The sequence below is a fragment of the Somniosus microcephalus genome, unplaced genomic scaffold, assembly GCF_052327205.1.
Source record: "Somniosus microcephalus isolate GS21.2 unplaced genomic scaffold, FLI_Smic_1.0 unresolved_chr6, whole genome shotgun sequence".
Lineage (NCBI taxonomy): Eukaryota > Metazoa > Chordata > Chondrichthyes > Squaliformes > Somniosidae > Somniosus > Somniosus microcephalus.
In genome coordinates, this window is record NW_028225184.1 from 9,691,867 (window position 1) to 9,703,895 (window position 12,029).

The window sequence follows — 12,029 nt, forward strand, 5'->3', positions numbered from 1 at the left end:
ACTCCCGTGTCCGATTTCGGTCTGGGAGGGCTCGTTGGAAAGCCCCGACGCTGGCGCACAATATATTATCGGACTGGACCCCGGCAAGTTCGGGGAAGTGTCGCAGTCCCGTTCCGGCTGCCGCCCCGTCGGTCAGCGGCAGCTTATCGGGGATAACTTCGGGACGGAAAGTCCGATCCGGTCGGGGTGAACTGCGACTGAACGGGGTGGCGGGGCCGCACAGACCAGTAGCGGGCTTGTGTAGCTGCCTCTTGGCCCGGCCGAGGTACAGCCGTTGGCTGGAGACCGCTTTCCGACTGCTGAGCCGGTGCCGCGGGGATCCACCTTGACGCGCCGGCTGTACTAGCAAGCCAGGGGCAAGGGGCATCCAGTGGTACCGGAACGGAGTCGGTCCGACACCGGGAAGCCGGGTGCCCGTCTCTCCGAATCGAGCCCGGTGTTTTCGTGCGTGTAACTGGGCGGGCGTTTGGACCCGGTTGTCCGGGAGCGTGTCCGCAACGGCGGGAGGTTGCCTGAGTTTGGCCGGCCGGCAGTCGAACGCCTTTCGCTCCGGAATCCCGTGTCCGATTTCGGTCAGGGAGGGCTCGTTGGAAAGCCCCGGCGCTCGCGCACACTATATTGTCGGACTGGATCCCGGCAAGTTCGGGAAAGTGTCGCCGACCCGTACCGGCTGCCGCCCCGTCGGTCAGCGGCAGCTTATCGGGGATAACTTCGGGAAGGAAAGTCCGATCCGGGCGGGGTCAACTGCCACTGAACGGGGTGGCGGGCCCGCACAGACCAGTACCTGGCTTGTGTAGCTGCCCCTTTCCCCGGCCGAGGTGCAGCTGTTGGCTGGAGACCGCTTTCCGACTGCTGAGCCGGAGTCGCGGGGGCGCACCTTGACGCACCGGCTGTCCTAGCAAGCCAGGGGCAAGGGGCATCCAGTGGTACCGGAAGGGTGTCGGTCCGACACCGGGAAGCCGGGTGCCCGTCGCTCCGAATCGAGCCCGGTGTTTTCGTGCGTGTAACGGGGCGGCCGTTTGGACCCGGGTGTCCGGGAGCGGGTCCGCAACGGCGGGAGGTTGCCTGAGTTTGGCCGGCCGGCAGTCGAACGCCTTTCGCTCCGGACTCCCTTGTCCGATTTCGGCCAGGGAGGGCTCGTTGGAAAGCCCCGGCGTTGGCGCACACTATATTATCGGACTGGATCCCGGCAAGGTCGGGAAAGTGTCGCCGACCCGTACCGGCTGCCGCCCCGTCGGTCAGCGGCAGCGTATCGGGGACAACTTCGGGAAGGAAAGTCCGATCCGGGCGGGGTCAACTGCCACCGAACGGAGTGGCGGGCCCGCACAGAGCAGTACCTGTCTTGTGTAGCTGCCCCTTTCCCCGGCCGAGGTACAGCCGTTGGCTGGAGACCGCTTTCCGACTGCTGAGCCGGAGCCGCGGGGGCCCACCTTGAGGCGCCGGCTGTCCTAGCAAGCCAGGGGCAAGGGGCATCCAGTGGTATCGGAACGGAGTCGGTCCGACACCGGGAGGCCGGGTGCCCGTCGCTCCGAATCGAGCCCGGTGTTTTCGTGCGTGTAACAAGGCGGGCGTTTGGACACGGTTGTCCGGGAGCGGGTCCGCATCGGCGGGAGGTTGCCTGAGTTTGGCCGGCCGGCAGTCGAACGCCTTTGCCTCCGGACTTCCGTGTCCGATTTCGGTCAGGGAGGGCTCGTTGGACGGCCCCGGCACTGGCGCACACTATATTATCGGCCTGGACCCCGGCAAGTTCGGGAAAGTGTCGGCGACCCGTACCGGCTGCCGCCCCGTCGGTCAGCGGCAGCTTATCGGGGATAACTTCGGGAAGGAAAGTCCGATCCGGTCGGGGTCAACTGCAACTGAACGGGGTGGCGGGGCCGCACAGACCAGTAGCTGGCTTGTGTAGCTGCCCCTTTCCCCGGCCGAGGTACAGCCGTTGGCTGGAGACCGCTTTCCGACTGCTGAGCCGGAGCCGCGGGGGCCCACCTTGACGCGCCGGCTGTCCTAGCAAGCCAGGGGCAAGGGGCATCCAGTGGTACCGGAACGGAGTCGGTCCGACACCGGGAAGCCGGGTGCCCGTCGCTCCGAATCGAGCCCGGTGTTTTCGTGCGTGTAACAGGGCGGGCGTTTGGACCCGGTTGTCCGGGAGCGGTTCCGCAACGGCGGGAGGTTGCCTGAGTTTGGCCGGCCGGCGGTCGAACGCCTTTGGCTCCGGACTCCCGTGTCCGATTTCGGTCAGGGAGGGCTCGTTGGAAAGCCCCGGCGCTGGCGCACACTATATTATCGGCCTGGACCCCGGCAAGTTCGGGAAAGTGTCGCAGTCCCGTAGCGGCTGCCGCCCCGTCGGTCAGCGGCAGCTTATCGGGGATAACTTCGGGACGGAAAGTCCGATCCGGTTGGGGTGAACTGCTACTGAACGGGATGGGGGGGCCGCACAGACCAGTAGCGGGCTTGTGCAGCTGCCGCTTGGCCCGGCCGAGGTACAGCCGTTGGCTGGAGACCGCTTTCCGACTGCTGAGCCGGAGCCGCGGGGGCCCACCTTGACGCGCCGGCGGTCCTAGCAAGCCAGGGGCAAGAGGCATCCAGTGGTACCGGAACGGAGTCGGTCCGACACCGGGAAGCCGGGTGCCCGTCGCTCCGAATCGAGCCCGGTGTTTTCGTGCGTGTAACAGGGCGGGCGTTTGGACCCGGTTGTCCGGGAGCGGGTCCGCAACGGCGGGAGGTTGCCTGAGTTTGGCCGGCCGGCAGTCGAACGCCTTTGGCTCCGGACTCCCGTGTCCGATTTCGGTCAGGGAGGGCTCGTTGGAAAGCCCCGGCGCTGGCGCACACTATATTATCGGACTGGATCCCGGCAAGTTCGGGAAAGTGTCGGCGACCCGTACCGGCTGCCGCCCCGTCGGTCAGCGGCAGCTTATCGGGGATAACTTCGGGAAGGAAAGTCCGATCCGGTCGGGGTCAACTGCCACTGAACGGGGTGGCGGGGCCGCACAGACCAGTAGCGGGCTTGTGTAGCTGCCCCTTTCCCCGGCCGAGGTACAGCCGTTGGCTGGAGACCGCTTTCCGACTGCTGAGCCGGAGCCGCGGGGGCCCACCTTGACGCGCCGGCTGTCCTAGCAAGCCAGGGGCAAGGGGCATCCAAGGGTACCGGAACGGAGTCGGTCCGACACCGGGAAGCCGGGTGCCCGTCGCTCCGAATCGAGCCCGGTGTTTTCGTGCGTGTAACGAGGCGGGCGTTTGGACCCGGTTGTCCTGGAGCGGGTCCGCAACGGCGGGGGATTGCCTGTGTTTGGCCGGCCGGCAGTCGAACGCCTATCGCTCTGGACTCCCGTGTCCGATTTCGGTCAGGGAGGGCTCGTTGGAAAGCCCCGGCGCTGGCGCACACTATATTATCGGCCTGGACCCCGGCAAGTTCGGCAAAGTGTCGCCATCCCGCAGCGGCTGACGGGCCGCCGGTGAGCGGCAGCTTATCGGGCATAACTTCGGGAGGGAAAGTCCGATCCGGTCCGGATCAACGGCAGCCGAACGGGGTGGCGGGCCCGCACAGACCAGTGCCTGGCTTGTGTAGCTGCCCCTTTCCCCGGCCGAGGTACAGCCGTTGGCTGGAGACCACTTTCCGACCACTGAGACGGCGGGGCGGGGGGCGGCCTGCACGCGCCGGCTGCCAGAGCAAGCCAGGGGCAAGGGGCATCCAACGGTATCTGAACGGAGTCGGTCCGACACCGGGAAGCCGGGTGCCCGTCGCTCCGAATCGAGCCTGGGGTGTACGTGTGTTTAACAAGGCGGGCGTTTGGACCCGGTTGCCCGGCACCAGTCGAACGCCTGTCGCTCCCGACTCCCGTGTCCGATTTCGTTCGGGGATGGCTCGTTGGAAAGCCCCGGCTCCGGCGCACACTATATTGCCGAAGTGGCCCCGGGCGAGTTCGGGAAAGTGTCGCCGTCCCGCAGCGGCTGACGGGCCGTCGGTCAGCGGCAGCGTATCGGGGATAACGTCGGGAAGGAAAGTCCGATCCGGTCGGGGACAACGGCAGCTGAACGGGGTGGCGGGGCCGCACAGAGCAGTACCTCGCTTGTGTAGCTGCCTCTTTCCGCGGCCGAGGTACAGCCGTTGGCTGGAGACCGCTTTCCGACCACTGAGACGGCGGGGCAGGGGGCGGCCTGCACGCGCCGGCTGCCAGAGCAAGCCAGGGGCAAGGGGCATCCAACGGTATCTGAACGGAGTCGGTCCGACACCGAGAAGCCGGGTGCCCGTCGCTCCGAAGCGAGACCGGGGTTTTTCGTGTGTAACGTGGCGGGCCTTTGGACCCGGTTGGCCGGGCGGCAGTGGAACACACACAGACACTCGCATACACTGAGAGAGACAGAGAGAAGATAGAGATACACAGAGTGAGAAAGACAAAGTCAACTCAGTAACTGAAATGTGAAAACTGACAACTGGGAAACCAAAAGTCAGAGTGGCAAATGATGAACCAAGGTGGCAAATGATTAACTGAAAACTTGTCATTCACATTTGGGACGGAATTCACGATGGGAATGTATTCGGCCGCCTTACCGGGGCTTGGGGGTGCTGCTTTCCCGCTTGTGGAACCGAGTTGGGGTCGTCAAATGGCCTGGTGCATTGTTTGAAACACTGGTTAATGAGTTGTCAAGGTAGGAAATCATAGAACATAAGAGCAGCTCATTAACTGAAATTTTGAACATCGACAACTGGTTAACCAAAAGCCAGAGCGGCAAATGATTAACCAAGGAGGCAACTCATTAACTGAATTTCGAACATCGACAACTGGGTAACCAAAAGACACAGGGACAAATGAGTAACCAAAGGGCCAACTCATTAACTGAAATTTCAAAGAGGCAACTCATTAACTGAAATTTTGAACATCGACAACTGGTTAACCAAAAGCCAGAGCGACAAATGAGTAACCAAGGAGGCAACTCATTAACTGAATTTCGAACATCGACAACTGGATAACCAAAAGACACAGGGACAAATGAGTAACCAAAGGGCCAACTCATTAACTGAAATTTCAAAGAGGCAACTCATTAACTGAAATTTTGAACATCGACAACTGGTTAACCAAAAGCCAGAGCGACAAATGATTAACCAAGGAGGCAACTCATTAACTGAATTTCGAACATCGACAACTGGGTAACCAAATGTCAGAGCGACAAATGATTAACCAAGGAGGCAACTCATTAACTGAATTTCGAACATCGACAACTGGTTAACCAAGAGTCAGAGCGACAAATGATTAACCAAGGAGGCAACTCATTAACTGAATTTCGAACATCGACAACTGGGTAACCAAAAGACACAGGGACAAATGAGTAACCAAAGGGCCAACTCATTAACTGAAATTTCAAAGAGGCTACTCATTAACTGAAATTTCGAACATCGACAACTGGTTAACCAAGAGTCAGAGTGGCAAATGATTAACCAAGCAGGCAACTGATTAACTGAAAACTTGTCATTCACATTTGGGACGGAATTCACGATGGGAATGTATTCGGCCCCCTTACCGGGGCTTGGGGTGCTGCTTTCCCGCTTGTGGAACCGAGTTGGGGTCGTCAAATGGCCTGGTGCATTGTTTGAAACACTGGTTAGTGAGTTGTCAAGGTCGGAAATCATAGAACATAAGAGCAGCTCATTAACTGAAATTTTGAACATCGACAACTGGTTAACCAAAAGCCAGAGCGACAAATGATTAACCAAGGAGGCAACTCATTAACTGAATTTCGAACATCGACAACTGGTAAACCAAAAGACACAGGGACAAATGAGTAACCAAAGGGCCAACTCATTAACTGAAATTTCAAAGAGGCAACTCATTCACTGAAATTTTGAACATCGACAACTGGTTAACCAAAAGCCAGAGCGACAAATGATTAACCAAGGAGGCAACTCATTAACTGAATTTCGAACATCGACAACTGGTTAACCAAATGTCAGAGCGACAAATGATTAACCAAGGAGGCAACTCATTAACTGAATTTCGAACATCGACAACTGGGTAACCAAGAGTCAGAGCGACAAATGATTAACCAAGGAGGCAACTCATTAACTGAATTTCGAACATCGACAACTGGGTAACCAAAAGACACAGGGACAAATGAGTAACCAAAGGGCCAACTCATTAACTGAAATTTCAAAGAGGCAACTCATTAACTGAAATTTTGAACATCGACAACTGGTTAACCAAAGGCCAGAGCGACAAATGAGTAACCAAGCAGGCAACTGAATAACTGAAAACTTGTCATTCACATTTGGGACGGAATTCACGATGGGAATGTATTCGGCCCCCTTACCGGGCCTTGGGGTGCTGCTTTCCCGCTTGTGGAACCGAGTTGGGGTCGTCAAATGGCCTGGTGCATTGTTTGAAACACTGGTTAATGAGTTGTCAAGGTCGGAAATCATAGAACATAAGAGCAGCTCATTAACTGAAATTTTGAACATCGACAACTGGTTAACCAAAAGCCAGAGCGACAAATGATGAACCAAGGAGGCAACTCATTAACTGAATTTCGAACATCGACAACTGGTTAACCAAAAGTCAGAGCGACAAATGATTAACCAAGGAGGCAACTCATTAACTGAATTTCGAACATCGACAACTGGTTAACCAAAAGACACAGGGACAAATGAGTAACCAAAGGGCCAACTCATTAACTGAAATTTCAAAGAGGCAACTCAGTAACTGAAATTTTGAACATCGACAACTGGTTAACCAAGAGTCAGAGCGACAAATGACTAACCAAGGAGGCAACTCATTAACTGAATTTCGAACATCGACAACTGGTTAACCAAAAGACACAGGGACAAATGAGTAACCAAAGGGCCAACTCATTAACTGAAATTTCAAAGAGGCAACTCAGTAACTGAAATTTTGAACATCGACAACTGGTTAACCAAAAGCCAGAGCGACAAATGATTAACCAAGGAGGCAACTCATTAACTGAATTTCGAACATCGACAACTGGTTAACCAAAAGACACAGGGACAAATGAGTAACCAAAGGGCCAACTCATTAACTGAAATTTCAAAGAGGCAACTCATTAACTGAAATTTTGAACATCGACAACTGGATAACCAAGAGTCAGAGCGACAAATGATTAACCAAGGAGGCAACTCATTAACTGAAATTCGAACATCGACAACTAGTTAACCAAGAGTCAGAGCGACAAATGATTAACCAAGGAGGCAACTCAGTAACTGAATTTCGAACATCGACAACTGGTTAACCAAGAGTCAGAGCGACAAATGATTAACCAAGGAGGCAACTCATTAACTGAATTTCGAACATCGACAACTGGTAAACCAAAAGACACAGGGACAAATGAGTAACCAAAGGGCCAACTCATTAACTGAAATTTCAAAGAGGCAACTCATTAACTGAAATTTTGAACATCGACAACTGGTTAACCAAAAGCCAGAGCGACAAATGATTAACCAAGGAGGCAACTCAGTAACTGAATTTCGAACATCGACAACTGGTTAACCAAATGTCAGAGCGACAAATGATTAACCAAGGAGGCAACTCATTAACTGAATTTCGAACATCGACAACTGGGTAACCAAGAGTCAGAGCGACAAATGATTAACCAAGGAGGCAACTCATTAACTGAATTTCGAACATCGACAACTGGTTAACCAAATGTCAGAGCGACAAATGATTAACCAAGCAGGCAACTGAATAACTGAAAACTTGTCATTCACATTTGGGACGGAATTCCAGATGGGAGTGTATTCGGCCCCCTTACCGGGCCTTGGGGTGCTGCTTTCCCGCTTGTGGAACCGAGTTGGGGTCGTCAAATGGCCTGGTGCATTGTTTGAAACACTGGTTAATGAGTTGTCAAGGTCGGAAATCATAGAACATAAGAGCAGCTCATTAACTGAAATTTTGAACATCGACAACTGGTTAACCAAGAGTCAGAGCGACAAATGATTAACCAAGGAGGCAACTCATTAACTGAATTTCGAACATCGACAACTGGGTAACCAAAAGACACAGGGACAAATGAGTAACCAAAGGGCCAACTCATTCACTGAAATTTCAAAGAGGCAACTCATTAACTGAAATTTGAACATCGACAACTGGTTAACCAAATGTCAGAGCGACAAATGAGTAACCAAGCAGGCAACTGATTAACTGAAAACTTGTCATTCACATTTGGGACGGAATTCCGGATGGGAGTGTATTCGGCCCCCTTACCGGACCTTGGGGTGCTGCTTTCCCGCTTGTGGAACCGAGTTGGGGTCGTCAAATGGCCTGGTGCATTGTTTGAAACACTGGTTAATGAGTTGTCAAGGTAGGAAATCATAGAACATAAGAGCAGCTCATTAACTGACATTTTGAACATCGACAACTGGTTAACCAAAAGCCAGAGCGACAAATGATTAACCAAGGAGGCAACTCATTAACTGAATTTCGAACATCGACAACTGGTTAACCAAGTGTCAGAGCGACAAATGATTAACCAAGGAGGCAACTCATTAACTGAAATTTGAACATCGACAACTGGTTAACCAAATGTCAGAGCGACAAATGAATAACCAAGGAGGCAACTCATTAACTGAATTTCGAACATCGACAACTGGTTAACCAAGAGTCAGAGCGACAAATGATTAACCAAGGAGACAACTCGTTAACTGAATTTCGAACATCGACAACTGGATAACAAAATGTCAGAGCGACAAATGATTAACCAAGGAGGCAACTCAGTAACTGAATTTCGAACATCGACAACTGGTTAACAAAATGTCAGAGCGACAAATGAATAACCAAGGAGGCAACTCATTAACTGAAATTTGAACATCGACAACTGGGTAACCAAAACTCAGAGCGGCAAATGATTAACCAAGGAGGCAACTCATTAACTGAATTTCGAACATCGACAACTGGTTAACCAAGTGTCAGAGCGACAAATGATTAACCAAGGAGGCAACTCATTAACTGAATTTCGAACATCGACAACTGGTTAACCAAAAGTCAGAGCGACAAATGATTAACCAAGGAGGCAACTCATTAACTGAATTTCGAACATCGACAACTGGTTAACCAAGAGTCAGAGCGACAAATGATTAACCAAGGAGGCAACTCATTAACTGAATTTCGAACATCGACAACTGGTTAACAAAATGTCAGAGCGACAAATGATTAACCAAGGAGGCAACTCAGTAACTGAATTTCGAACATCGACAACTGGTTAACAAAATGTCAGAGCGACAAATGATTAACCAAGGAGGCAACTCATTAACTGAAATTTGAACATCGACAACTGGTTAACCAAAACTCAGAGCGACAAATGATTAACCAAGGAGGCAACTCATTAACTGAATTTCGAACATCGACAACTGGTTAACCAAGTGTCAGAGCGACAAATGAGTAACCAAGGAGGCAACTCATTAACTGAATTTCGAACATCGACAACTGGTTAACCAAAAGTCAGAGCGACAAATGATTAACCAAGGAGGCAACTCATTAACTGAATTTCGAACATCGACAACTGGTTAACCAAGAGTCAGAGCGACAAATGATTAACCAAGGAGGCAACTCATTAACTGAATTTCGAACATCGACAACTGGTTAACAAAATGTCAGAGCGACAAATGATTAACCAAGGAGGCAACTTAGTAACTGAATTTCGAACATCGACAACTGGTTAACCAAGAGTCAGAGCGACAAATGATTAACCAAGGAGGCAACTCAGTAACTGAATTTCGAACATCGACAACTGGTTAACCAAAAGACACAGGGACAAATGAGTAAACAAAGGGCCAAATCATTAACTGAAATTCCAAAGAGGCAACTCAATAACTGAAATTTGAACATCGGCAACTGGTTAACCAAATGTCAGAGCGACAAATGATTAACCAAGGAGGCAACTCATTAACTGAAATTTTAAAATTGACAACTGGATAACCAAAAGTGGGAACTCATGTTTCGGACGGGCTTACATACGGCAGGCTGACGCCCGGTAGAGGCCCGGGCTTCGCCTCCCTGGCGTAAGCGACCGTCTCCGAATCGATAAAAGGCGTAAAATCGGAGTTCAGAGCGGGAAAAATTTTTCCCGAAAACGGCCGGAAAAAGAAAAATGTCTCCTTTTCCGCCGAGCAGGGTGGCATTCGAACGGGCACGGGAAGCCGCGTCTAACGGTGTAAAAACGGCTTGGCTGCGATGCGGGAGTGCGGAGATATGGCCGTTCAAAGTTGTACTGGAAGTCCGGAAGGAGAAAAATTTGACTGCCTGTAGCCGAAAAAAGTTCCGGCGGTCGGTCACAAAAGTCAAATCCGTCCCGCTGATTTGACACTTGTCATTTCTGGCAGGGGGGATTGGCGGGGTACCTGGAGAATGGTAGGAGGTGGTTTTTCGAGACTTTGTCTGTTTTCCAGATTACTGTCTAGGGCCTCCAGGTCTGCAGAGACCGACCCGGGCTGCCGTCCAACCGACTTTTAACCCTTTTTGGGTGGAAATTTATTTCCATTTTTAACCAATTTTCGGGTTTTTGGTCGGGCTTAAAAACGGCAGCCTGACGCCCGGCAGAGGCCGGGGCTTCGGCTCCCTTGCGTAAGGGACCGTATACGAAACGATTAAAGCCGAAAAATCCGAGTTCAGAGCGGGAAATTTTTTTCCAGAAATCGGCCGAAAAATAAAAATTTTCTCCTTTTCCGCCGAGCAGGGCGGCATTCGAACGGGCACGGGAAGCCGCGTCTAACGGTGTAAGAACGGCTTGGCTCCGACGCGGGAGTGCGGAGATATGGCCGTTCAAAGTTGTACTGGAAGTACAGAAGGGAAAAGATTTGACCGCCTTTTGCGGGCCTCGGGTGATGCTTCCCGGCCTGGGAAAGTGAGTTGCTCCCGGCAAATTGACATGTGCCATTTATGATTTCGAGACATCATTAACCAAAACACGGAAGTCCGATGGGAAAAGATTCGGGCCCTTTAAGCGGGCCTCCGGTGATGCTTTCCGGCTTGGGAAAGTGAATTGCTCCCGCCAAATTGACATGTGCATTTAACGATTTCGAGACATGATTAACCAAAACGCGGAAGTCCGATGAGAAAAGATTCGGCCGCTTCACGCGGGCCTCGGGTGATGCTTTCCGGCTTGGGAAAGTGATTTGCTACCGCCAAATTGACATGTGTCATTTCTGGCAAGTGTCTCCGAACATAGTTTATGAGTTGGAGTTCGGGAACTCATTAACCAAGACGGAAGTCCCGATGAAGAAAAAAAAAAGGCCCATTTGCGGCGATTTGGGTGCTCCTGGTCGGATACAGGTGGCCGTTTGACCCGCTGATTTGACACTTGTCATTTCTGGCAGGGGGGATTGGCGGGGTACCTGGAGAATGGTAGGAGGTGGTTTTTCGAGACTTGGTCTGTTTTCCAGATTACTGTCTAGGGCCTCCAGGTCTGCAGAGACCGACCCGGGCTGCCGTCCAACCGACTTTTAACCCTTTTTGGGTGGAAATTTATTTCCATTTTTAACCAATTTTCGGGTTTTTGGTCGGGCTTAAAAAACGGCAGCCTGACGCCTGGCAGAGGCCGGGGCTTCGGCTCCCCTTGCGTAAGGGACCGTATTCGACCCGATTAAGCCCCGAAAATGGATCCAAATGTCGGCCGACCAAGTAAGCTTGCTGGGGAGAGAGACTAAGTGCCGGGCTGGGCACCTCATTAACCAGTGAAAAGTTTTGGCTGCTGGAGAGACTAAGTCCCAGCCTGGGCACATCATTAACCATAAATGAAAAAGGCGAGGCCGAGTCTGGTGCATGGCTAACTGATTAACCAAATTGGCAAGGCCCGGGCTGAAAGTGAATGAGCGACCCGTGGCCAGGGGGCTGGAATGCGGGAGAGAATCCAACCCCCAAAATATGGAAGTCCGATGAGAAAATATTCGGCCGCCTTTTGCGGGCCTCGGGTGTTGCTTCCCGGCCTGGGAAAGTGAGTTGCTCCCGGCAAATTGACATGTGCATTTTTTGATTTCGAGACATGATTAACCAAATCACGGAAGTCCGGTGAGAAAAGATTCGGCCGCTTCACGC